Raw genomic sequence first — 26,828 nt, 5'->3', positions numbered from 1 at the left:
AAATGCAATAGCCCTTCTGCACCAGGAGGAGTGGCTGGCCCCTTCGGAGCAGCAGAAGCATTTTGTCAGGACAACCTGTTAGATTTCTTCCAGTTTCTTCTCTGTAGCTTTTATCACAAAACATAAAGGAAATCTGTTTTCTCTGAATTAAATCTTGAATTAGCCAGCCACTGGGAGGGACGGGGGCTTTCTGTGTTCACCACAGAGCAGACTGCTATGTTTTGACACACCAGTGAGTTGTGAGGCAGAGACAGCGCAAGGGAAACTCAGCAGAAGAGTCTGAGATGTCCATCCCACCCCCCAAATATGCATCCTGCAGTTGCTCAGCCAAAAAAAAAAAACCCCAAAAATGTAAACTTCAAGCTTGACAGAAGAAATAGAGCATTAAATTGGTTCTACTCTTCCTAAAATAGCATCTACAATTGGCAATCCCTTCTAAATATAAACACAAGGCAAGCCTAGCTATGTATATGTTAAAAGAGTAAAAGAATAAATGAAAGAAAATCATCCAGCAGGGCTCTCTGCCCCCCAGTTCTTGCCCTCAAAGTGCAGTCAGTTATTCTCAAAGTCATTGCCAGCCTGTGGGACTCACTGACGCCTCTGCTTACAGATGCTCTGGCTTGTGCTCAAGGCTTCCCAGCACCTGGCCTTGCCTACCCCCCATCCCCAAGCCTCACTGCCCACTTAAACCCATCCCCTGCCCCCCAGAGCTCCTAGGTAACCACAAGGCTAGGCTGAATAGCCCCCCATCATAAAAACATCCTGCCCCAGGAGTTCCTGCTGTGGCACAGTGGGTTAGGAATCCAACGACCGTGGCTTAGGTCACTGTGGAGGCGCGGGTCTGATCCGCCTGGAGCAGTGGGTTAAAGGATCTGGGGTTGCTGCAGCTGCAGCTGCAGCTCAGATTCAGTCCCTGGCCTGGGAACTTCCATATGCTGCAGGACAGTTTTAATTAAAAAAAAAAAAAAAGCCCCAGTTGAAGAGTTACTCTTTCCTTTCCCTGCCTTTCCTCAGAGCCGTGGCTTCTGCCTTTATTAGACCAAGTGTCCAGCCTGCCAGAGAGCAGAGTCTTCATGTGTTTGCCCGTCTGTCTCTCTTACAAACTCCCTGAGGGCAGCGAGAGTGTCCTTTTCATCTGTTATGCTAAAGGAAGGAAGGAAGGAGAGAGGGAGGGAGAGCAGGAGGAGGGTAGATAAAGTGTATGAATACATGTCCACAGCTTGGGAAAGTGACCCTTCATTCCAGAAGTCACCAAGGAGCGGGATGTGAACTCCGAGAGCACAGTGGCTTTTATAGTTTTCACACATGTATCTCACACACCTAGGTCTGTGCCCAGCAACAACAGACACTCAAACAAACGTGTTGAATGCATGATTCCAAAGCCCCAGGATGGTTTCCTCAAGGCACCAGGAGGTGCGTTAAGACCACTGCCTCTTCAGCCTCAGAGCATCAGTGCCCCACAGCAGTGACTGAGCTGCGGCAATGACGCTATCACCCACACGAGACCGAGAATCAAATCCAACACACTTCACCAACCACTGCTGCAAAGGACAGGAGACAGAGGCCCTTAACACACAAGCCAGGGAGTCAAGAGTGACTGTCGTTGTCTCAGAGCCAGGGAAAGACTTGCTGGCTCTTAGGAAAGGAGCAGGCAAGGGACCGCTTCAGAGAAAAAGACAAAAGGAAGCCTTCTGCAGACAGGATGGCACTGCTTGTTCCCAGCAGCCAAACTGATCACAATATTGCCCAAACAAGGACATGCATCTACACACACTGCAAGTCACAGCATGAGCACATGCACTTGAGCACACGCCCACACACAGGAAATCATTCCTTCAGGACAACGATTATTTTCATCAAATATATCTACCTCATAGGATGGTAACCGGATAATAAAAAAACAGGAATCAGGGAGTTCCCGTCGTGGTGCAGTGGTTAACGAATCCGACTAGGAACTATAAGTTGCGGGTTTGATCCCTGCCCTTGCTCAGTGGGTTAACGATCCGGCATTGCCGTGAGCTGTGGTGTGGGTTGCAGACACGGCTCGGATCCCGCGTTGCTGTGGCTCTGGCATAGGCCCGGTGGCTACAGCTCTGATTCGACCCCTAGCCTGGGAACCTCCATATGCCGCGGGAGCGGCCCAAGAAATGGCAAAAAGACAAAAAAATAAAAATAAAAAATAATAATAATAAAAAAATGACAGGAATCAGACACTCAGTTTCCCATTTTCAAATAAGAATAGTATGAACTGTGCTTTCCTTTAGCATTTCCAAAAAAAAAAAAAAAAAAAACCAAAATTGTCCTTCTTTTATTCTATTTTTAGGCTACATAAACTCTCCAACTAGTTCTACGAATGGCGAAGAAAGTGGTGGTTTGAGGGAAACAAAGAAGAGGCCAGAACCAATATTTTAAAAATAGTAACCTCAATTTAACTGAAAAGAATAAAATAACATCAATATTTTTGAAACTCTTTAAGCCAATCTTTATGGTGAATCATACACGTTTAAAATTACATGGGAGAAAAACTTCAACTTAAAATCCCAACCCATTAAACAATCAACCTCGAATCTCATTCATTTACAAGTTAGAATAGAATATAGCTAAATGAATTTATTTCTCCCAATGGGTTTGTAGATGTTCGATTATAATCTAATCACAATTAACCAGGGAAGGGAGGCTGCAGACCAGAGATCATGCTGCATTATCTGTCAACATTCAGCATTTTCCGCAGAAGTCCCACCTTGAACCTCTCACTGTCCTTCTCATTTAAGCTCCGTAAAAATGTTCTTCTTTTAAAAGTAAGGAGAGATTATGATCTCATGCAATCAAAACTAGAATCTCTCAACATTACACACAAAACAGGGAAGATTCCATCAATGAAAACGGACAGAGGTGCTCATTTTAAGAAATATTGCTCCAGGCTGTATTATAGCGAACTATTTGACAAACCACTTTCTGTCCCTTGTCCTCCCATGTCTTGAGAGAGAGAATAGACCTGCAGAAGGGAAATGAAATTGGAAGTGGGAACTAACTTCTCCACAGCAGGATGGGGCACCACCCTGCCATCCGAGGATTAGGGCACTTATCCTACCCCTGGGGCCGCTGTGTCACAACAAGGAGGCCCTGGGCTTCGGGTGCTCTGATCAGCGGCTGGGATCTACCTTCACATGTAACAGCTTTAGAAACAGACTGTGTGATTATGATCATTACCATACAGGCCAGACAGATGTTTTGACATCTGCAGTCCGTCCAAGGATGCCCGGGGCTCCACGACAGCCTTCCTAGAGGGCTCTCTCCTCGGGTCTTAGTTATGTTCAGACGGACACCCTACCGGGCCGCCGGGAAAACCCTGCTCTTAGAAACAGCTTCTTCTGGACCTAAATGGGTCTGAGGCTGGGACGGAGGATTTGGTGATGAGATGACCTCTATCCTAGTTGAAAGTCACTGCTCAGGGACAGGACCACCATGCTCTACTCTTCAGCCTGACACCAGCACTCAAGAAACAACTCCTGGAGTTCCCGTCGTGGCGCAGTGGTTAACGAATCCAACTAGGAACCATGAGGTTGCGGGTTCGGTCCCTGCCCTTGCTCAGTGGGTTAACGATCCGGCGTTGCCGTGAGCTGTGGTGTAGGTTGCAGACGCGGCTTGGATCCCGAGTTGCTGTGGCTCTGGCATAGGCAGGTGGCTGCAGTTCCGATTCAACCCCTAGCCTGGGAACCTCCATATGCCGCGGGAGCGGCCCAAGAAATAGCAATAACAACAACAACAACAACAACAACAACAACAAAGACAAAAAAAAAAAAAAAAGAAACAACTCCTGACCCAGTGGAGCAGTGGAACTGAAATTACACATAAGCTGCGCGTATCTAACACATGTCACAACTGTGTTCTAAAAACCTAAGTCACACCCGGTCACCAGTTAATAGCTGTTTTAGTGCTGAAGTTCAGTCCGACAGATAACGACTGAACACAACACCCCCTCCATATTCTCCCCCCTCCATGCTTGGACAATGTATTACACACAACACGTGCTCAGTTAACAAAACAACAGCACTAAGCCTATTATTATGCCCTAAAATCGGTTACTTGGAAGCTTTATTTTTTCTGAGAGCTCAATGTGACTCTCTTTAGAAAATCCTAACAGCTATAATCAAACATTGACTATGATGGTAAGATATGGTCACGAGAGCCAATGCACGGCTGCTGCGTGTAGGTGTGTGGCCACACAGGGATCGTGCACAGTACAGACTATAGTGAAAAGGCAAAAAAATCTGTCCAGGTTCTCAGTAGTTCCGCAAAGTAACCAACAGATTCAATATTCGAATTCAGATCCCCCACCCTAATGCAACATCAGAGCAAGTTAAGTACTGGTGTGATTTCCTTTAAATAGGGAATAACACCGTAATTCAAGGGTTCTTAAACTGGTCCAGGCTCTAAACCCTTTAAAAGTCTGATAAAAGCTATGAATCCTGTCTGCAGAAAAGTTACACATGCACAAAATATGTCATTTATAATTTTGAGAAGTTCAGAGGTGGCCTGAACCCTATCCATGGGGCCTCTCATTAAGAACCCTTGCCTGGGAGTTCCCATCATGGCACAGCAGAAATGAATCCAACTAGGAACCACAGGTTGTGGGTTCAATCCCTGGCCTTGCTCAGTGGGTTCAGGATCCGGCATTGCCGCCGTGAGCTATGGTGTAGGTCGCAGACACAGCTCAGATCTGGCCTTGCTGTGGCTGTGGCATAGGCTGTAGCTCCGATTAGACCCCTAGCCTGGGAACCTCCACATGCCATGAGTGCGGCCCTAAAAAAGGACAAATGACAGGGAAAAAAAAAAAAAAAAAAAAAAAAAAGGACCCTTGCCTGAAAACAATTCATCACAAACAGAAGAATTTCAAACATCACCACCAAGTCTCAGCAGATATACACTCAACTGGAAAAATGCTTTGTTTGTGCTCAAATGCTCATACAGAGGCAGCCGTTTACTCAGATGACTTAGGTTTATGAACATGTCCAATTGCTTCACTGCGCCATTGCTCTGTAATGGTGGAACCCACATCTGGGTTCAATTTCCTTTTCTGAAATCCAACTTTTAGTCATTCTTTCGGTTAAAGGCTGAGAGTAAACAATTCTGAGGGTCTTTGTATGTTCAAGAAGGTCCTTATTTCTGCGTCCTGTTCTGAGGATAGGTGTGGGATCTACTACTGCTGTTAAGAAACGTACTGTCAATCAGTCATTCTTCTACAGGCAACCTGCCTCTTCCGTCAGCCTTTAAGGTTCTGTCTTTACTTTGGACTTACTCTTCTCACAGAACAACCATTCCGGTGGCAGATTTAATCTATCCCCCTTGAGACGTGCTGTGTTTTTTCAATCTGAGGTCTCAGGTCTTTCCATAATTCTGGAAACACTTCAGCCATTGTTTTTGTCCTATGGACCTCTGCATATGCAGCATTTACGTATTTCCTGGCACAGCGTGAGCGCTCAATATGTACTTATTAAAAAAAAAAAAAAAAACTTCAAAAAAAAAAAAAAAGAAAGAAAAGCAAATAGCAAATCAATGTTGCTCCATACTGCTTATATGAGATAGATAGTGATAGTGGAAAGATAATTTTGGAGCAAAACTAAGATATTACTGTGGGTTACATGTCAATTCTATCTCAATAAAGCTGAAAAAAGATATTATTGCGGATCTTAGTGATGCAAACTACATGCAGATATTATTAACACCAACACACAGTAGTTTTTCCTACGATGCATTAACTAATCCTCACTCCTTTGTAAAAGGCTCTTTGTAAGACTGAGCTAAGTAATTATGCAAATTTCCCTACTGTCATATACCTCTGCTAAAGAATCAAAAATTAAAATTACGATTGAAAGCTGGAACAAGCTATAAAGGTCCTCCGTTAAATGGGAAATTCTTTCCACAGCTGAAGAGGCTACCCTCTCAGGCATAACTCAGAAAGCAGAAAACGAATTACTCTAAGACGTACTCTCCCACTGCCCGCAGAGCCAATGGCCGCATTAAGGGCATAACTTGATGGAGACACAGAGTTGGACAAGGTAAGACTGTAAGGAAAGGTAGAAGGCAGTCAGCTCCAAGTAGCTTATTGTCCTGTACACTGCGAACTTCCTCCTGTAAAAGCAGTTACTACCAGGCAGGGGCTGAGCTCATCAGAAGCTCTGGGGTTTGGGGATCTTAATAAATGGTCCTGGATTGGCATTCTATTAACAAGAGGCAGCAAGAATTTTTTAAGTTTTGAACACTAATGCCACTAGGAAAAATCCTGACAGGATTGCTTCGTCTCAAGATAAACTGTTCATAAACCATCTGTTTCCTATCTGTGATGCTTTCTTCAACCACTATACCAGCCTGTGTCTTGGGCAATGGCAGTCTGGGAGAGACCTGATCTATAAGTTCTCTCTCTCTGCTTCTCTCACCATACCTCCCTCATGCCCCCTCTGGACACCTTTGGCCTCCGAGTAAAAATTAAAACTAGCCACCTTCCACTAGTGTATCCCCCTAAAGATAATGCAACTTTGTTGGTTTAATAAACATGGCTCCAACATGGGGCTGTGGGCTGACCACAGATATTTACTTGAGTTGCAGACAGACATGACCTGGACAAAAGCAAGTGTTGCAAAGGTAGGAGGAGCATCTTGTACAAAGAGCTTCCAAGGTAACAGACAATGACTAGCAATCCCCCGGCTGTCCACTCCAGGCCTTGGAGCCTGGCAGCAAGAGAATTCCATGAGCTGGTTCAAGGAAGTAGTATTCATTCATCCATTCACTCGTTAATTTAATATGTATTGACTGACTACTACCTAAATAAGACAAACACAGTCGCTGTCTCACACAGCTTACAGTTAGTAAGAAACAGACACATACACACGCACAAATTTCAAACTGTGGTAAATGTAGGAAAGTGAGTCTACTTTCCCTGCAGTGGCCTGGGGTGGCTCCTTCAGGGGCACATAAAGTGACATTTATAGGATTTGGAGCTAGCCTGCCCCATGGCGAGGCTGGGAGCTTCTGGAAGGGAAAAGTACACACAGAGCAGCTGTGAGGCAGGAAGAACTTGGTGTTTTAAAAACACTGAGATGGCTAGTAGGTGGCTGAGCACAGTGAGCTAGTGTAAGGGCATGGGGTACAGCATGAGATGAAGTCATAAAGACAGGTAAACGCCAGATCCCATAGGCCTCTGTGCCGTGGGGAGGAATTTGGGTTGTCATCTAAGCATACTGGCAGGCCGCTGGAGAACTCCAAACAGGAGAACTCCTAAGAGGATCTACTCCACCTGCTGAGAGAACGGACTTTCGTGAGGCAAGAATTGGCCCATGGAAGCAGGCCTGTGTGAGGAGGCTCAGGGGAAACTGATGGCAGCCTGGAAGAGGGTGGTGGCAGTCAGGGCAGAGAGAAGTGAATGGTTTGGGGCCTATCTATGTTGGTGGCAGAGATAAAAAGCCTTGTGGACGGATTGAGTGTGGGGTGGGAGGGTGAGGGAAAGGGAAAATGTGGGCTTCTGGTTTCCGCCACGAGATGGAAGGTGGCAGCATTTACTGAGATGGAAGAGATGGGAGGAAAAGGGCGGGGTGGGGGGAGAATTCAAGAGGTCAGTTGTGGGTGTTTACCCTGAGATGCCTGCAAGACAATTCAATGGAGAGATCTAAGACAGTGTTCAGTAGGTTGCTGGATACTGGGTTGGAAATTGAGAAGAAGAATGATTCAAAACTATTGCTCACGTGTTTTCTTTTACTTGACTCCGAGAATATCTGTCTACGATACGACTATGATAGTACATCTTTATGTATAGAACATAGAACGCATTATACAGACAGATATACATATCTAAAAACAAGGTTTGAAGGAAATTACATAAAAACAGCAACGGATAATACGGCAAAAATAACATCTCCCTTACTTTGTCCCAAATGTCTTCAAATAGTATTTTAGTAGTTTCACATTTTTTAAAAAAAATACAAAGCCAACAGAAACTGAGCAAGGCTCTCATTTAAAAAAACAGTATTTCTCTCATGTATGTGGAGGGTAAGTCGAAATAATTTTGTTGCTGTTGCGATACATTGTTAAGAAAGCTGACTTCCACTCGGCACATGCTAGTGTGTTTAAACTGCGTGGTAGATGAGAAGCAGGATCACTAGCTTTGTAGCATTACTAAGTTTCTCTAGAAACCGTGGTGGTATGCAAATCTCCTTCAGAACAAAATGAGAAGTTGTCCCAAATTGAATGACAACAAGATGTAAGCAAAATTACACACAAAATAAATAAACCGCATCACCTGATTGGAGCACTGGTGTTAGAGAGCCAGTGTAATTCTGTGAGGTGTGTGTTCTTTTCCTCCGAGACACAACCTGGAGTTCCCTTTCTCGTATCTTCCATATCACAGGTTTTTTGGAGGTGTTGTTTTTGTTTTTGTTTTGTTTTTTGGCCATACCCACAGCATGCAGAAGTTCTCTGGCCAGGGATGGAACCTGTGCCATGGCAGTAAGCAGAGTCACAGCAGTGAAAATTCCAGGCCCTTAACCCACTGAGCCACCAGGGAACTCTGTCCATATCACTGCTGAGTAGATTCCATTTGCCCAAAATCTCTCCATCTGCTCTGTACCACACCCATACCACCCCAGCCTCTGGGAAAATGGTTACGAGCACAGGAAATGGAGTTTGGCAGCCCGGAACTGAAACCTGGGTCTGACCTTCAGAATCAGCATGACCTTCACCCACTCCCCTCACTGCCATTGCCGCAGGCTCAGACCTCTCCCTGGCTCAGTCAACCTTGCCTTGTCTCAGCCCATCTTTGCCAACATGACAAGCACGTCTCTCTAACAAGCCAGCCTGATCCTAATCCATAAACCCTCTGGTAGCTCCCCTGTGTTTCTAGAATAAAACAGAAGCAAGGCTTGTTATACTCATCAGGCACCTCTGCCTGCCTCTTTAAGCCTTGTCTCTACTACCAGGCCCCAGTCTTGCCCACACCAAGCCTGAGCCATTTGCAAAAGTCACGCTTCTACCCTTCACAGCTCTGTATGCACTATTCCTGTCGCTCTGCACATCACCCGGCTAAGCCCTGGCACAATAGCCTTCCCAATCACACCTGGCTGGGGCTGTCCCTAGAGACAAGGCAGGGGCTGCTTCCTGGCCCCTGCAGTACCCTCTGAGTTCCTCTAACAATTAGGATCTCCCTGGTCCACTGATTTGTCTGCCACTGGCTGCTGCTTAATCTAGTGACTACCAACCCTATCATATACTCAACGCCCCCTAAACCCAAATATTCTTCAATGCTCCCCCTATTTTCTTGTAATGTTTATAAATAATACATCTACACACATACTTTTAAAAACACAGACACACAACACACACACAATCTCAACTCAACACAAATGCCCTAGGCGTAAAAATAAGAAATTGAAATTCACATGATAAAATACTATGAATTATAAATGCCCAGGCCCAACACCACCATGGGACATCAACGTCATCCTTTGCCTGCCTCTAAGTCTGGAATCTGCATAAGGCGAGATGACCAAGGGCAGGTGGGTCGAGATGGGCTTTCTGTGACTTAAACACGGCATGCAGGGCTCCATCGGTGACACGATTTTATGTGAGGGTTAACACACTTTTGACTCCAAATAAGGCAGAGTACGATTTTTCCCTTAAGTTACATTTACAATTCAATTTACAATTTTCCTGGAAAAGTCACCGTATATGAAATCCATGCCAGAGAAGAAGAAAATCTTCGTGTTTATTTATATGAAAAACACAATGAGGTTTTAGACTCGGATAATCATAAACAGCTTTTTCACCAACATAAATGTCCTTCCAACAGGCTGGGGGTGGGGGTGTGCAGGACACTCTCGTGGAAGAGGACGGTCCTGCACGCTGCAGGGTAGCCAGGACCTCTGCTGTTCGCACACCAAGGGCCAGTAGCATACCCCCCCCACCACCACTAATTATTATGATAACTAAAAACAATCCTGTAAATTTCCAAAATCCTTTCCTGGGGACCAAGCCACCTATCCCACTGGAAAACCACTGGCTGGGCACACAGCAAATGCTTATTAAATGTTTGTTAATTTGATGACCTTTAATCATTCGGCTTCAAAATACTTCTTTTCAAAGTGCTTCTCATGTGACTACACCATGCATACATTCCAGGGATTCCAAGTAAATCTACAACATATTGAACTGATACGCAAGAAGACTTCCCAGCACAACTGAAATGCACGTGGGGAGTGAGACTGTTTGAAAAAGGCCGTGATCACTTCCACATTGCGCTGCGGTAGAAGAGATGCAACTTGGCACGTGAGAAATGCTCTGCCATCTGCTATTACTATAGGCAAAAATATTTCTGGATACCACATGAATGATTATGTGCATATCACCTCCAGAAAGTAAATGTAAAATGAAAGAGAAGTTGGATTGTTTACAGCCTGGCTTTAACATGTGCTACTGTTATGAAGCAAACAGAAGTTTTCTGTGAGCTCAGCCTCTTGAAGGTGTTTGCAGAAGCAGTGTCCTAACCGGGAATCCCACGGCCCCAGGGTAGCCGGAATCCTTGAGGTTGCAGGAAGACACTGGCTTGGGTGCCCTCAATTAATGGGAATTCATCCTGGGGTACATAAGGAAGAGAGGATGGCAAGGAATAGTCTCAACTGTGAACTTGGAAGTGACTTCTCCGTTGAATTTGTACACACACACCAGAACACAAACAGATGGGTGGCCCTTGCCAGGTGGGAGTCTTAATCCACTCATTTTCAATCCTGGCTACACATCAGAATCTCCTAAAGAGATTTCCAAGGTCATAGCTCCTCGGACTCCATGCTCAGAAATTCTACAGAATTGCTCTGGAGTGGTACCCTGACATTGCTGTGTGTGTTTGGTTATTTTTTGATGATATTGTTTTTAATTCCCCAGGTGGTTAATGTGTTGAGCTTGAGGACCACTGATCTTAAGCCAAAATTCAAACTCTAATGATGAGATTTCAGCTGGCACAGTAGGCCAATAAGAAAAACATTCTGAGTGTAGGCAAGACTCTTGACTCTACAAAGTACCCCATAGAAGTGACATCTGTTTCCCTTCTCATAAATGGGTCTTAATATATGCCAAAATGCTGCAAGAGAGCAAGTATAGCTTTGAAAATACATGCAAGGAGACATACGAACTTACTTCAGAAGATTTACAAGTTCTTTGGACTTACAAAAACATGATAATTTAGCGAATGTACCCACATATTCAAGGGAGTCATATACACACATAGTCAAAGATGAAGACAGTCAGGACCTAAGGTAATCCCTGAATCCCTAAATCCAACAGAAAGACTGGGAAACAAAACTTGGATCATGAAGCGAGCCTATAATTTCAGGAAAGGTAAATTCTACTTGTGATTAAATCTGGTCTGAATCAAAACTCTAACTATGAATGCCTCACCTACTCAGAGAGCTGGACATGCCATGTACATCATACACTGCTCCTGTGGCAGCTTTACTGGTATGCCTGTAAGGCACAGTTCATGCTAAACAAGAGCTCAGAATCACCAGCTGTAAAGTTCTGACAGCTGCCCGTTAGAGTACAAGTTGTTTATGCAAGACGACATGCTAGGCTGAACATCCATGGACAAAGCAACTCCAGAGAAGCCATGAGACCCATGCGGACCTACCTCAGGAGCACTGCCCCAGCTAAAGATACACAATCCCACCTCCGATGGAGGCCCGAGCAGGGCACATGTTCCCTCATCTCCCTTCCTGGCAGCTGGAGCACAGACACGGGACCTATGTTTGGCCAGTGAGACACACCTCATGTCTAATTATGGGAATCTAGTGATGAGCATTCAATGAAGCAGTGGCCATGGCAACAAGTGTCCATCCAGTTCTCATAGGTTTTTCCAGCCCAATGCTTCAGTCTTCTCAACACTTCTAGAAGCGACTTCATATCCTTCCAAGAGGCCCTTCTGTGGTTAAATATGCAAGAGTTAATTTCTGTTTTCAAGCAAGAATTCCGTCTGGTTCATATATAGATGCCGAAGAGATAAGGGGTTCTGTTTTCTCTAGAACTGCTAGTCTTAGGATGATGTAAGACAGGAGCTGGGGGTCGACTCTGTCACCACGTGGAGAGAGGTTTCCTGAGAATGAAGCTGTGCTGGGCAGACTCTGTGATGCCTGGTTCCTGGAATTCACACCCTTCATAAATCCTCTCTCCCTGAGCATGGATGGGACTGTGACTTGCTTCTAACCAACAGCGTAGAACACGCCACTTCCACAATTATGTCACCTAAGATTGTGATCTTCACCTTGCTAACAGGTTCTTCTTTGCTGGCTTTGATGAAAGAAGCTGCCCTATTGTGAGGCGCCCATGGAGAGATTCAAATGGCAAGGAACTAAGGATGGCCTCCGGCTGATAGATGATAGCAAGGCTCTCAGTCCAACAACCCACAAGGAACTGAGTTCTTCCAGAAACCACATAAGCTTGGAAGCTGATCCCTCTCCAGTCAAGCCTTCAGTTGAGACCTCAGCATTGACTGACACCTTTGCGGCAGTCTTCTGAGAAAGGCTGAAGCAAAAGATGTGGATAGGCCATGCCCACCCAGCCTCCTGATCCACAAACACCGTGAGATAATAAATATATTTTAAGCCAATACATAAAATGCAGCTTATTATATGGCAATCGAAAATGAATCCAGAAACCAACACAGGGAAAACAAATAGAGCCAGGAGATAAAGATAAAATCCTGGTGACATTGCTTGAGCCAAATCCTGGAACATCTCAAGTCGCCGGAACCCTGAAACGCACTACTGGAGATTTTAATTATGTAAGCTGAGAGAGGTCCCTTCCTTTGTTCAAGTTAGTCTGAGCCAGGTTTCCTTAAATTGTAACTAAAAAAATCTTGTTTAAGGTGTCCAAAGATGACAGAGGCAACGTAAAACTAATAGATCTCAAAATCTCAAAGAGAATCCTACTCCACACTATTTCAGTTCCCATGCTGGCTGAGACTCCAGGTGGAATGGGGAACTTGAATATTCTAATAAGTGTCCAAAAGGATGTCACCACATTAAAGAAATGTTAACCCAGATGTTCAAGTCACTGAAAGAATTCCCAGAACCTATACCCTATTAGATACAGCTCCATTTGTCCTGTGTGGGGAAGAATAAAAACAATGTTGCAAGAATGAGGAGAGAAAAGACATATAAAGTGTTTCATAGAGTGCCTAACAATACATTGTAGATATTAAACGAAATGTGAGGCAAAATCCATCCTCTTACTTTTTTAAAAATTGAGAAGTATCATTATTATTTGTCTTTTTAGGGCCACACCCACAGCATATGGAAGTTTCCAGGCGAGGGGTCGAATCAGAGCTGAAGCTGCTGGCCTACACCATAGCCAAAGCAATGCCAGATCTGAGCCACGTCTGCAACCTACACCGCAGCTCATGGCAACTCCAGATCCTTAACCCACTGAATGAGGGCAGGGATCGAACCGCATCCATGTCATGGATACCAGTTGGGTTCGTTACCACTGAGCCACAATGGGAACTTCAAGAAGCATTCTTTTTAAGTACTCATTACGGTCTCTATTCAAGAGTTCTTTGAAATCCATAGATAATGCATCCAGGAAGCTGTTCGTAACACTTCCAAGGGGATGGCAGGATGTCTGTAGTTCTCGGGGATTCTGATGTGCTCAGACTGGCATGGGCTTTATCAGTCATTCCTCTTACACCCACAGAAGATAGCTCAGGGGTACTGAAGAGCCAGAAGCTGATTTCAGGACTTTCCTGTATTATCTTTATAGAGTTCCCACCCAATAAACTCATGAGATGCATACCTTTACCCCACCCACTTAAAAGATGAGGAACTGAATCTCAGAGAAGTAAAACCAAAGGCCAGTGTCATCCAATAAATAGGGGTTTAAAGAAGGAGAACTGCGGGATGGATCCGTCCCCAATGCCCCATCCCTGATGGATGCACGCCCTGCCTGCTTTTGCTCAGACCCTGCATCTGGGGAAGCATAATTAGGATGTATTACCTGCAGTGAGGAACATGAGAACAAGACTCCAAACATATGACCAGGAGACACATAACTGTTCATGTAACACAGGTCTAACAACACAATGGACCCTGTTTTACCCATAAGAAAATTTCCCCCAAATAAAACAATCTACTCTGATTTCCAATTTGCACTCCTCAACAAACTGTTTCAAAAAAACAATGTGTGCCTTCTTCAAATCTACTAAAAGATTTGTTTCAGCAGGTGGTTTTAATCTTCTTTACTATTTTCTATTGCTGCCTGGTCCCCATCCAATCTTTCTTTCTTTCTTTTTTTTTTTTTTTTTAACTGTTGATTCGAAACTGAACTTTAAGAAAACTCAACTGAAACTAACATGCAAAAATCTATGAAATCCCAATCCAAAGGGGACATCAAACCACCATTAAAAATGGAGACCTCTGAGGAGGATCTTAGAATATGGACACAGGAAGCGCACCTCTCCCATGAGTTGCGCCGTCTACCTCTACCTGGGCAGGGGACAACAGCTCTCACGAGCACCTTCAGACTGAATACAGCAGTTCCTCCTTATCTGGGATTTGACGTTCCAGGTCTCAGTTACCCACAGTCGACTGCGGCCCCAAAAAATTAAATGGAAAATTCCAGAAATAAACAGTTCAGGAGTTTTACATTGTGTGCTGTTCTGAGCAGTGTGATGGAATCTGACGCCATCCACACTATTCACCTCTGGCTGGGGACATGAATCACTGCTTTGTCCAGCATCTGTTCGTCACTGAGTAGCTGTCTGGGTTATCAGATCAACTGCTGCAGTACTGCAGTGCCCATATATTCAAGTCACTCTTATTTAATGGTGGCTCCAAAGCACAAGGGTGTTGATGCTGGCAATTCGGATATGCCAAAGAGAACCTGGAAAGTGCTTCCTTTAAGTGAAAAAGGTGAAAGTTCTCAACTTAATAAAGAAAGAAAGAAAAAAAGTGTAGGCTGGGGCTGCTAAAATCTACACTAAGAACGAATCTTCTATCCATGAAATTGTGAAGAAGGAAAAAGAAATTTGTGCTAGTTTTGCTGTCTCACTTCAAACTGCAAATGTCTGGGTATCATGGTGCGTAATGAGCACTTAGTTAAGACAGAAAAGGTATTAGATTTGTACAGTAAGGTATTTTGAAGAGACCACATTCACAGAACTTTTATCACAGCATATTGTTATAACTGTTCTATATTATTATTAGTTATTGTTAATCTCTTATTTTGCCCAATCTATAAATTAAACTTTATCGCAGGTGTGTATGTAGAGGAAACACACACATATATACAGGGTTCAGTAGTGTCCATGATTTCAGGCACCACTGGGGTTCTTGGAATGCATCCCCCGAGGATAAGCGAGTACTCAGAACAAGTTAGTCCAGTATCACCTGAAACACCATTACAAACATTTGTTAAACAGTGTATAATCAGTATCAAGATGTTTGATGGCACTCTTACGCAGGGTACGCAGACACTGGGCGGGGGGGGAATTTATGAATTTTAAATGCACTTTTGCCATTTCTTAGGGCAAATCTTTAAAATTACTGCCACAATGCAAAGAGCTTTAAACTCTTTTATTTCATGTTCTTTTTTGAATTAAAGCAGAGCTGATTTACAATGTTGCGCTAATTTCTGCTGTACAGCAAGGTGACCCAGTCATACATACATATATGTGTGTGTGTGTATATATATATACACACATATCCTTTTTTTCATACCATCTTCCATCACGTTCTATCCCATGAGACTGGACATCGTCCCCTGTGCTGTACAGTAGGACCTCATTGCTTATCCATTCCAAACCTAATAGTTTGCATCGACTAACCCCAGACTGCCAGCCCATCCCAATCCCTCCTCCTGCCCCCTTGGCAACCACAAGTCTATTCTCTAGGCTTTAAATTTAATGTTCCAAGACATTAGATACCCTTTCTGTATCTAGCTATAACGCTCAATCACTGTGCCGTAATTATAGTCATTTCCCAGTCCCTGCAAACACACCTTAAATCTTTTGTCATGAAAGCCATTTAATGCCTAATTCTGAGGTTCTCAGATAAGGGATCTGACAATTTCAGAAGATGACTAATACTGCTATTATTAGTGTAAAATACCTGAGGAAAACAAAACCAAATAAGAGCCATAATAATGGCCATGATGAAGACAAAAGTTCTTCTGCCTTCAGAAAAACCCCAGTTCTTTACTGGCAGGAGGAAGAACTGTACACGGGACCATGCATGCCACTTAGCTTCTCCCCATAAACGAGTTTTTCCTGGGTAAGATAGGGAAAAATATGAGAGTCGGGAGTAAGGAGTCAATGAGAAAAGTGGCAAAGACTCATAATTGTCTATGGTCCCTACTTTTTCTCTCCCAATTAGATTCTTATTTAAGGAGGGGACATTTAATATTCCACAAAGTTACTGAGCCACCAACTGTCTGGAGGGGCAAGCCCTGAAGAATCTCACTCGTATTCAAAGGGAACCATACCCTCTCTCTCCTCACCTCTCACTCAGCAGCCCAGAAGAGGAAGAAAAGGGAAGGAGCAGTCAGCCATCAGGTGAGATAAACCAGACATGACTCCTATTACAAACCTATTTCACCCTAAGTACACATGTGGTACCTATGCTGAAAGGACTTTAAGGCAATTCTCTAATGGGAAAATGCCAAAAAGAAAAAAAAAAAAAAAAAGAAAGAAACATTAGTAACAGAATTTCTATCAACACTACGCTGATGATTAGTAAAAAGATGGATCAGATAGTGTTCATTTTTAATTCATAGACTCCACTTGTATATTCAGTACAAAAGAGCACGGCAAGTTTATAAAGTCATTTTTATGCCGCCTGCATAGTACTGAATTATTTAAAACTCATTTGAAAAACACACACACCTGACAGTTTTTAAAATACCGTTTGACAACAGCATTTTCAACATCTATAAAAATATGTGCTAGAAAAGCAGATCTGTACACACTGTCTTTCATTAACAAGTCCTAAAGTATTTTTACTCACGGGTGCAACACACTTCACAACATCACTTGTGAGAAAAAGGAAGAAATGTGACCCTTCGTTCAGAGTTCAAATTACTTGGTTTATAACACACAATGAATTTATACCATCTTCAAAGTAAAATTAACCGGTTCATCAAAATCGGCACAGTTACAGTGGGACATCTTCCTTCAAAAGTTACGGGATCTAAGTCCTCACAAACTGACACTCAGTAAGATCTCATCAAATAAACTACAACTTTGGATGCAATATGGATGCAGCCACTGGAATACAGCCAAGAAACTCACTTTTTAAAAATTATGTTCCAAATTTTATTTGGATCACAATATCTTCATGCTTTCTTTTAAAAAGAATTTTTGGCTTTCACAGTATGAGCCCAAAATGTTAATAATTAAAAAGTGATCTCTTAATACAGAAAACATTGTTTATCAAAATAGACATCCTTTTAGAAGTTGATCTAGCTTCCTCCACATCTATTCTTAGATCTCCTTTTTCATATCCACTGCTTCAAGTTTTCCTTCTAACTTTATTAATTAAATCTGCCATAGCCTTGCCTATTTGTCCTTTTAAAGATACAGCCCTCAATTATCATTTTTTTCCTTTTTAGTTAATTATGTTGCTTTTATCATTATCAATTCCATCTTTTTCTAATCTTTTATTTATTCCTTTTCTAGCTCCTAAAGTTGAGGACTTCAATTATTTATTCTATAAACTTTCTTGTATACTGAAAACAGCACTTGAGTGTTCTGTGTTCATTTCTAAAGTTTTTTTTTTTAATTTCTCTTAATCCTAGTTGCTTAAAATTCCAAGTAATTATGATTATTGAGATTTTTCCTTATTCATATTTAGTTTTTAAAGTCTGTATTACCACCTTGTGATCAGAGAATATGGCCTATAAAATCTCTCTATTTTTAAAGGTGATTGAAGCTGCCTTTGTAGCCTGGTACACAGTCCCTGTTTATCTCATCATTATTTCATGAAGGAATGGATGGCCTCTGTTGGTTTATAGCACACAATGAATTGATACCATCTTCAAAGTAAAATTAACTGGTTCATCAAAACTGCTGCTCAGCTGCCTTTCCAGCCTCCTGAACGTTCAGTTTTCCCTTTTAGCTTTTGCATTGACTTTGCCTTCTAAATCTGCACTCACCTCTTTCCACTCTAGACTTCTGAACTTGGGTCAATAACTCAACAATTTACACTTTGCCTGTTATCTTTAGTTGGGTTACTCACCCCAAACTGTCTTTATCCAACAAACATACATTTATTAACTCTGATGTGCCAAGCACTCTTTAAACACTGATGATACACAATGAACAGAACAGATCACAGTTCGGCCCTCCTGGAACTTGGGAGGTGCAAATAAATTAAGATTCATGATAATACACTACTAGCTATATTTTAATAATTCAACTTTTTGACAATAAATAATGCATACTCACTATAGAGAATCTGACCCAAAAAAGTTAAAGAGAAATGATAAATATTTCCCTAACATTACCAGCTAATAACCCTTTATGTGTTTTTCTTTAGTTCTTTTTGTGACTATTCTTACTTTGCAAAAAAACTGAACCCACATTGTATATAATACTTTATATTCGGTCTACTTTTTACCCTTATCTTTAGGACCTTCTAATTCCACAAAAATAATCTCTGAAAAATAGGATTTTAATGGCTATATAAAACTCCATTACATCATAATTTATTAAACCATTTATCTAGTATTGCAGATTTAAGTGGTTTTGAATTTTCCAATATTTTATGACAATCAATATACTTATGTCAATCTTTTTTTGCATTTATAGTTATTTATAATTTAGACAATTTCCTAGAAAGGTCTAGGAAAAGTCTGTATTACCACCTTGTGATCAGAGAATATGGCCTATAAAATCTCTCTATTTTTAAAGGTGATTGAAGCTGCCTTTGTAGCCTGGTACACAGTCCCTGTTTATACCAAACCAAAGAGTATAAACTTTTTATAGTTCTTGATACATATCATCAAATTACTTTTCAGAAAGTTTGTATCAAGATATAATCCCATTAGAAGTTTATGTAAACTCCCATTTCACCAAACTCTTAACAACAGTGGTAATTTTTTAAATTTTGTTGGTTTAACAAGCAAAATAGCTTGTTTTAATTTTCTTTATTTGACCAACAATGAATTTGTTATACATTTTTTAGCCAAGGATTGATTTTTTTTCTGTAAATTTTCTACTGATGGACTTTTTTCTTGAAGTTAGCACCATTTATCACACAGATATGATCTTCTTTTCTGAATATAACTTTTTGCCTTTTAATTTATAATGTATTTGGACCTGGAAAAAAATTGGTACTTTTGCCTTCATTTGAAGTTATATTCACTGTGTTCATGTTTATAAATTTCCTCCCATCTCAAGAATAAAAAAATTTCCCTTACATATTCTTAGACATTTTCCACATGTTGTTTTTTAAATCTTCCAAATATAATCTGTAAGAAAATTTTTTGAGGTATAGTGAGTTAAAGCTGTAAGTTTAGCTTCTTCCAAATGGGTTAAACAATTCTTCAAGCACCATTTGCTAAATAACCTCTATCTTCCCCACTGATTTATAATGTTACCTTTTTATGTTTACGGCCTATTTTCCCCTAAAAAGATGTAGAGGGAAAAAGTGTATCTCAGAATCAAGCAACTATGGTAATATAAATAAAAGAAGAGACATATATTGCTAGAAATAAAACTTGTTATTTATTTGACCTTTGTGTTATAAATGACTACAAAATTAAAATGCTCTCCTCTTGAATTCAGAGGGGAACAATGTCCATTTAAAGAGAGATAAATTAGAATCAAATCATTTTATCTCTCATAGAAGCTAATGAGAAGCCAACTTTAAATGGAAGGAATGTTCATATAGTCTGCAGCCTGTTCTCAGCTGGTTACAGCAGAATAATTGATGTACTAATGATTGCAATTCATAGCACCGACTGTCTTCATTCTGCATAATTTGAACCAAACCTGAATGTAAATGGAAAACAGTCCTCTTGCCTATTTAACTCCCAAGACTTTTAACTAAAAATCACTTAATACTGCAGGAGAGGAAGAGGAAAATTAGCAAATATAAAGAACTTCCCATTTAAAAAACATTCCTCCTTAGACTGAAATGGAAAGAATTAAATAAATACATCAGAAATCTCTAGAGATGTGATTTATCATCTTATTAGTTGAGAGTGAATATTTAATTGTATAACATTTATCTCCAATAGCGTCTCCTGAAAAAAAAATTCCAAGTAGACTAAACTGCATATTCTAAATACTCCAAAGGGAAATAAATGTGCTTCACAGGGTTCATTATTTCTTTAATGAAAAAAATATTAGTAAGAAAAAAATCAACTCAAAATAATTGCTACATTTGGTAATTAACTTTTCAGATTAAAAACACATCACACAGAGCTCTTGAATTTAATAAGATGCACTTACGGATGTCACCTTTTAACCGAGGGCATGTGACTTTTTTGATTTCTTAAAAATTCTATCTTTTAAAAAATAACCTCTAGTCATCATTACCTGAGACATCCCATACAGTAAACCCAAGTCTTGCACCTGTCACCAAGTCACCAGAATTGATCATTAACAAGCCTAGTTAGTTAAGTACAGATTAGGTAGGTGCAATCATCCCCACACCCACAATTACATCACAGTGTGATGGCCAATTAGTTTCAACCTGGGTAGTGAACCTTATTCCAGATGACTCTGTGTCCAACTGCAAAAACATCTGCTTCCTTTTTTCTACCTACTGCTCTTCTCTGTTATTCTGAGTCAGCCCATTGGGCGAAGCAGGCCTGAAACAAGGTCTGAGTAATTTACAGACAGCAGGGCTCCTCCACGCTGGTGTGCGCTAGTAGGGATAGAAATTTCTCATACCTACCTCTGTCTGTGACGTGTGCAAGCTACAGTGGAAACACAGCAGGGCTGTCCAGTTAAGAGAAGACAGTATGTGTCCATACACCTAAATTAAAACTTGCTTGGAAACCATGCTTCATGGCTAAGTGAACAGTGCTCCTGAGTTATAAGAGGGCAAATAAAAGGAACATTCAGGAATGATATCTTGCAACTCTTCAAAAAATAAATAAATAAATAAAACTAACTGTCACGGCCAAGAGGAGCTGCTAGAGACTGAATTTTATCCCCACCCAAATCCATATATTGAAGGACTAATTCCCAATGTGATAATATTTGGAGATGGGGGCCTTTGGGAGATAATGAGATTTAGATGATGTCTGGAGAGTGGGGTTCTCAGGATGGTATTCTCTCTCTCTCTCTCTCTCTCTCTCTCTCTCTCTCTCTCTCTCTCTCTCTCCCTCTCTCTCTCTCTCTCTCTCTCTCTCTCTCTTTCTCACTCCCCCTATCTGTCTGCCACAACTGAAGACACTGTAAGAAGGCAGCAACCTACAAGCCAGGAAGAGAGTCCTTGCCAGATACCGATCATGTTGGCACCTTGATCTTAGATTTCTAGCCTCTAGAACTATGGGAAAATGACATTCTGATGCCACCCAATCTATGGTATTTTGTTATAGCAGCCCAAGTTCACACAGGAGCATAAGGAGACATGAAGATGAAATGCTATGCAGTTTTCCAGATAAAAATCTTGAACAGAAAAAGAACATCATGTAGAAACTAGGGAAATCTGAATAAAGTATGGAGGTTACAAAAAAAAAAAAAGAAAGAAAGAAAAAAGCATGGAGTTTAGTTAATAATGATGTCATATTGGCTCAGTAATTATAACACATACATCATAGTAATTTAAGGTGTCAAAATTAGGTGAAACTAGGTCCAGGTTATGTGGGAGCTTTCTGTATATCTTATAACTTTTCTGTAACTCTAAAGCTACTCTAAAAAAATAGAATTTATTTCAAATGCAGAAATGAAACAAACCTGTCTTCAATCAATCCTGAACACAACCTATCAAATCATTTCTTTATTTTCAGTGGAAAAGACTTTCTATTCTTAGGTATAGTTTAGAATAAATCTTTTTTTAAAAAATGTACTGTATTGAAGTATAGTCGATTTACAATGTTGTGTTAGTTTCTGGTATACAGCCAAGTGATTCAGTTATATATATATACACATATATACGTATATTCTTTTTCATATTCTTTTCTACCATGGTTATTACAGGATTTTGAATATAGTTCCCTGTGTTATACAGTAGGACCTTGTTGCTTATCCATTCTATATATAATGTCCATTAATGTCAGCAAAAAAGAAAACAAAAAACAAAAACCATTAGTATTGTCTAAGTTATTACTATAGAACCCCAAATCACACTATGTATTTAAGGTCTCCTGGTATATATAATCTAGTAAGAACCCTGTGAAATTTAATATCACCATACATTAATAATGAACAATTACCGCTTCTTAAAAATATGTAGAGGACATGAACGGACACGTCATAGACTAGGAAATATAACTTACTACAAAGGAAATGAAAAGGGGTCCCATTTCATTAACAAAAGAATTATAAGTAACAGCAATGGAATTTTTGTTACATATCAAATTCCAAAAAAAACTTACATAGCAAATATTCGGGCTGGCCAAGAAGTGGGGAAGCAGGTGCTTTCACATGCAGTTGGTGGGCTACAAACTAAAACAAACTTACAGAGAGCAAGTGGGTAATACGTATAAATGAGCCATGTAAGTAGTTCGAACCCATTTCTCTAATTCTGGAAATCTGCTCCAAGGATCTATTCAGATCTGAGAGCCAAGACTAGCAGAGAATGCTTTGATAGATATTCTCACTTATAATTTGGATGATAAGGTTAAGAAAATTAGAATGCAAAACTAAGGGAATGAGAAAATAAATGAAAGGAACCAAAACAGGAATCATTGTAGAGCCACTAAAAGGGAGCCTTGCAAAGAACTGTGCCTATAACAAGTTAAATGAGAAAGGAGGAAACGTAACTGTGTGTGAGGGGAAGGATGCATGATGGCTAGATGCTAAAAATCAGTTTATCAGGGTAGGAGACTATGGGCAATTTGTATTCTTTATCTTACGTGATATATTTCCAACTTTCCTACAATGCTCTTGCCCCGTTAGGAGCTGAGACATTAGGTTATACTCTCGTTTAGCAACTGCTTCCTTTTCAGTTTAATTCTTTATGTAATATTGTAATATAACCAGTTTTTAAAAAGGAACTATTATACTAAATCCCTTGGAAAAGAGAAACTAAAAAAACAAACAAACAAACAAAAAAACTCAGTAGTCAGATACAATTCTTTTTTTTCTTTTTTCTTTTTTGACATATGGAGCTCCTAGGCCAGGGATCAGATCCGGGCCACAGTTGCAACCTACACTGCAGCTGTGGCAATGCTGCTCTCGAACCCACTGTGCCGGGCGGGCATGAAACCCGAATCCCAATGATCCAGGGACACTGCCAATCCTGTTGTGCCACAGTAAGAACTCCCAGACACAATTCTTTTCTATTCTTAATGCACCTCCTATTCAGCCTTAAGCTCCTTCTACAGTGGCCGGGGAGAGGCCTGCTCACTTTATCCAGCTGTTCAAGACAAGGCTGGGTCATCTCTCTTTCCACAAGCTTGGACTCCAGGGCTACGCAGATGGTTTGTACACCCCCTTTCCCTCAAAGAGTTCCAACTCTAGTGGGAGGAAAATTCTCTGCCTCAAAATTTCTCATTCTCATCTCATAAAGCCTAACTCAAGGGAATCATTGCTTTGGTGAAGTATTGCTCTCACCCTGAGTTCTGTTCAACAGTTAAGTCCTCCTGGGAGACAGACAAATTAACCAACTCTTTTATATAACTCATATAACTTTCCTTTACGGGAGTCTATAAAGAGAGAAGGGAGGAAATGGATAAATGGACGTCCAAGGAATGCAGGAGAAAAATCTGCTCAGGAGAGTCCTGGAATGTTGATTCAAACCAAACTCTTTAACAGGCTGTGAAACATGTTTCCATGAAATAAAACAGAGGGTGAGTATCAATTCTACATACATGTGTCATCCAAGGTTAGAAGGAAAATGCAACCATCCCAATAGATACAAAACAAAAGGTATAATTGTGTAATAAAAAAGGAAATGCAGTGCTTCATAAAATGCTCATCCTGGGCAATGAATAAATAAATTCTCACACACACACAGGCACACCAAACTATTTGGCAACATTACATTATGCCTACTTGAAAAGGGTTATTTATTTGTTTGTTTTTAGGGCTTCACCTGCAGCATATGGAAGCTCCCAGGCTAGGGGTCAAATTGGAGCTGCAGCCTCAGGTCTATGCCACAGCCACAGGGGATCCAGATCTGCTGAGACACAATGGAAACTCTCCCCAGAAAAGAGTTTTTTTCATGATGGCCCCCAATACAGGTCAGCCTGTACTAAAAGGGACTAAAAGGGACATAATAACTGGTACAACTTCTTGAAAAACAACTTAACCCATCTTTGAAAAGCAGGCATCTCAGACACCTGTCCTCTCTCCTCTCAATGAGCTGTCACAACACTGCCCCCGCCCTGGGAAGGAAGATCACAGCTCCTCCTTAGCGGGCATCCATCAGGTCACCTTCGCTAAAGGCGCTTTCTCTCCAAAGCACTATTTATTTGGGTATCACTGAATTTACCTATTTGTCACTTGCCTGTCTACACAAACTCCCAATGTGCATCTCTACCCTTTCTCCATTTGGTTTTTATCTTCTACAAAGTTATTGGAAATACTTCCACGTTAAAAAATTTGGAAAGGAACGTTACACGTTTTGGAAACATGTGTTAACCTTTACACTTCATTGTCTCACCACAGAGGCTGGCTGGTCTCTGCTCCACCATGCTGAGGCTGGGCTGACTCACGGCTGTACCTCAAGGCCATTCACTCATGTGCCATGTGCCACTTGCGCACAGCATGGTGGAATCAGGGAGGATGGACTTTTTACGTGGGCTCCGTGGGCAAGTGCTTCAGCTCACGAGGCAAGAAACCTCTTGCCTCAGAAGTAACGGGGCACTTCTGCTGCCATCTGCTGATTACCGCGAGCCACAAATCCACCCGGTTCAGGGGATGTGAATTGAACCCTACGCCTAGGTGGAATGGCAAAGTTCTAAAAGAACAGGGGGTCAGGAGGTGGTGTTACTCCAAACTGTTATTCCACAACCTTAGTCCTAATTCCCAAAGCCAAGATCCGGTAGACTGCTACATGGCTACATCCACGTGGGTGTCCCGTGGCACTCAAACACCGTGTACGCCAGCCAAACTCACTGTTCGTTTATAGCCCCTACATCAGTGCTACCGAGGAAGAAAGAACTGTATGTTGCATGTGAGACGAATATGCCAGAAACACCTTATCACAAAATGTAAGCAGATGCAAGGAGAGAACTCGAAGTAGGATAAGAGGTCCCTGCACCCAGGGAATTCTGTCCCAGGAGGAAGACAGCAGAGCTTAGAGGCAGTCCCTGTCCTGAGAGAGGCAAGTGGCCACTCTCCTCTGGACAAAGCATTAACAGCTCATGCTAAGAGCTGTTAAGCAGCAGTTTCAGTGGTGAGATAGGTCTTCACATATCCCCTCTCGCCCAACCTGGACGGCACCAAGCTCCCCGTCTTTCCTTTCACACAAGCTAAGAGACGGTCAAGTGCACTGCTAGAGAGGCAGCATGAAAGCTGGAAGCAGCGATTCTCAAAGTGTGCTCCACGGACCCTGGAGGCCCCCAAGACCCTTCCATTAGGTCACGAAGGCAAAACTATTTTCAGAACAATACTGAGGCACTAACTGCCCTTTCCCGTGTGTTGACATTTGCACTAATGGTATAACAGCAATGGTGGGTACGAGGGCTTGTGCCTTAGCATGAATCAAAGAAATCAAGGAGATTCGTCTCAAACTGTAGCAAGAGTCATGGCAGTGTTCACTGCCACATCTTCACATTTTATTTATTTATTTATTTATTTATTTATTTATGTTTGTCTTTTTGCTATTTCTTTGGGCCGCACCCACGGCATATGGAGGTTCCCAGGTTAGGGGTCCAATCGGAGCTGTAGCCACTGGCCTACGCCAGAGCCACAGCAACTCGGGATCCGAGCCTCGTCTGCAACCTACACCACAGCTCATGGCAACGCCGGATCATCAACCCACTGAGCAAGGGCAGGGACCGAACCCACAACCTTACGGTTCCTAGTTGGATTCATTAACCACTGCGCCACAATGGGAACTCCCACACATTCACATTTTAAAGGAAAAAAGAAACTTTTATTTAAGAATATTCTTGATAAAGCTGGACATCCTTAATTTCTAAAATATCAGTATCAGTACACATCTTGGGAACTATGCATAAAGTACTGCTACTCTGTACCCAAGTAAGAAGCACCAGTGTGGTTGTCTGAGTGGTGACATGAACTAGCCACTATTTTCATGGACCCTCCCCCACCACGCCTATTTACTTGAAAGAAAACTAACAGACCACAGTTAAATAAATGGAAAATGGCAACGTTTTCTCAAAAATGAACAATGAGAGCCTTCAAAAAAAAAAAAAAAAGCTAATATTTATCGTCAATGATTAACTTTGAGCTGTAGGGTAAAAATTAGAATTTTGGAACCAACCACCATGAGCTTGACAGCTCCCAATACTTAAAGGCTTTTCTGGTGCGACTGGTAGTGATATTAACAAATGCGATATTTTAATATTGCATAATTAAATTTGTCAATATTTACAAGGTCTTTATAATTAGCAAACCAGCATTTCCAAATGATCAATACGTGATAATTAGAAAACCATACACAATTAAAAAAAAATCCCTTCGGTTTAAGACAGAGCCATGGATTTTCATATAC

The 26,828-nt window shown here is 41.5% G+C and overlaps 1 protein-coding gene across 5 annotated transcripts in view; it reads right to left on the bottom strand.

The window, feature by feature from the left end:
• The window catches only part of RHBDD1 (rhomboid domain containing 1), a 152,837-nt gene that overhangs the window by 90,482 nt on the left and 35,527 nt on the right, over positions 1-26,828 (bottom strand). The gene's annotated exons all lie outside the window — the stretch shown is intronic.

Source organism: Sus scrofa, chromosome 15, assembly GCF_000003025.6.
Source record: "Sus scrofa isolate TJ Tabasco breed Duroc chromosome 15, Sscrofa11.1, whole genome shotgun sequence".
Taxonomy (NCBI): domain Eukaryota; kingdom Metazoa; phylum Chordata; class Mammalia; order Artiodactyla; family Suidae; genus Sus; species Sus scrofa.
This window is presented reverse-complemented; position numbering and strand designations above follow the sequence as displayed.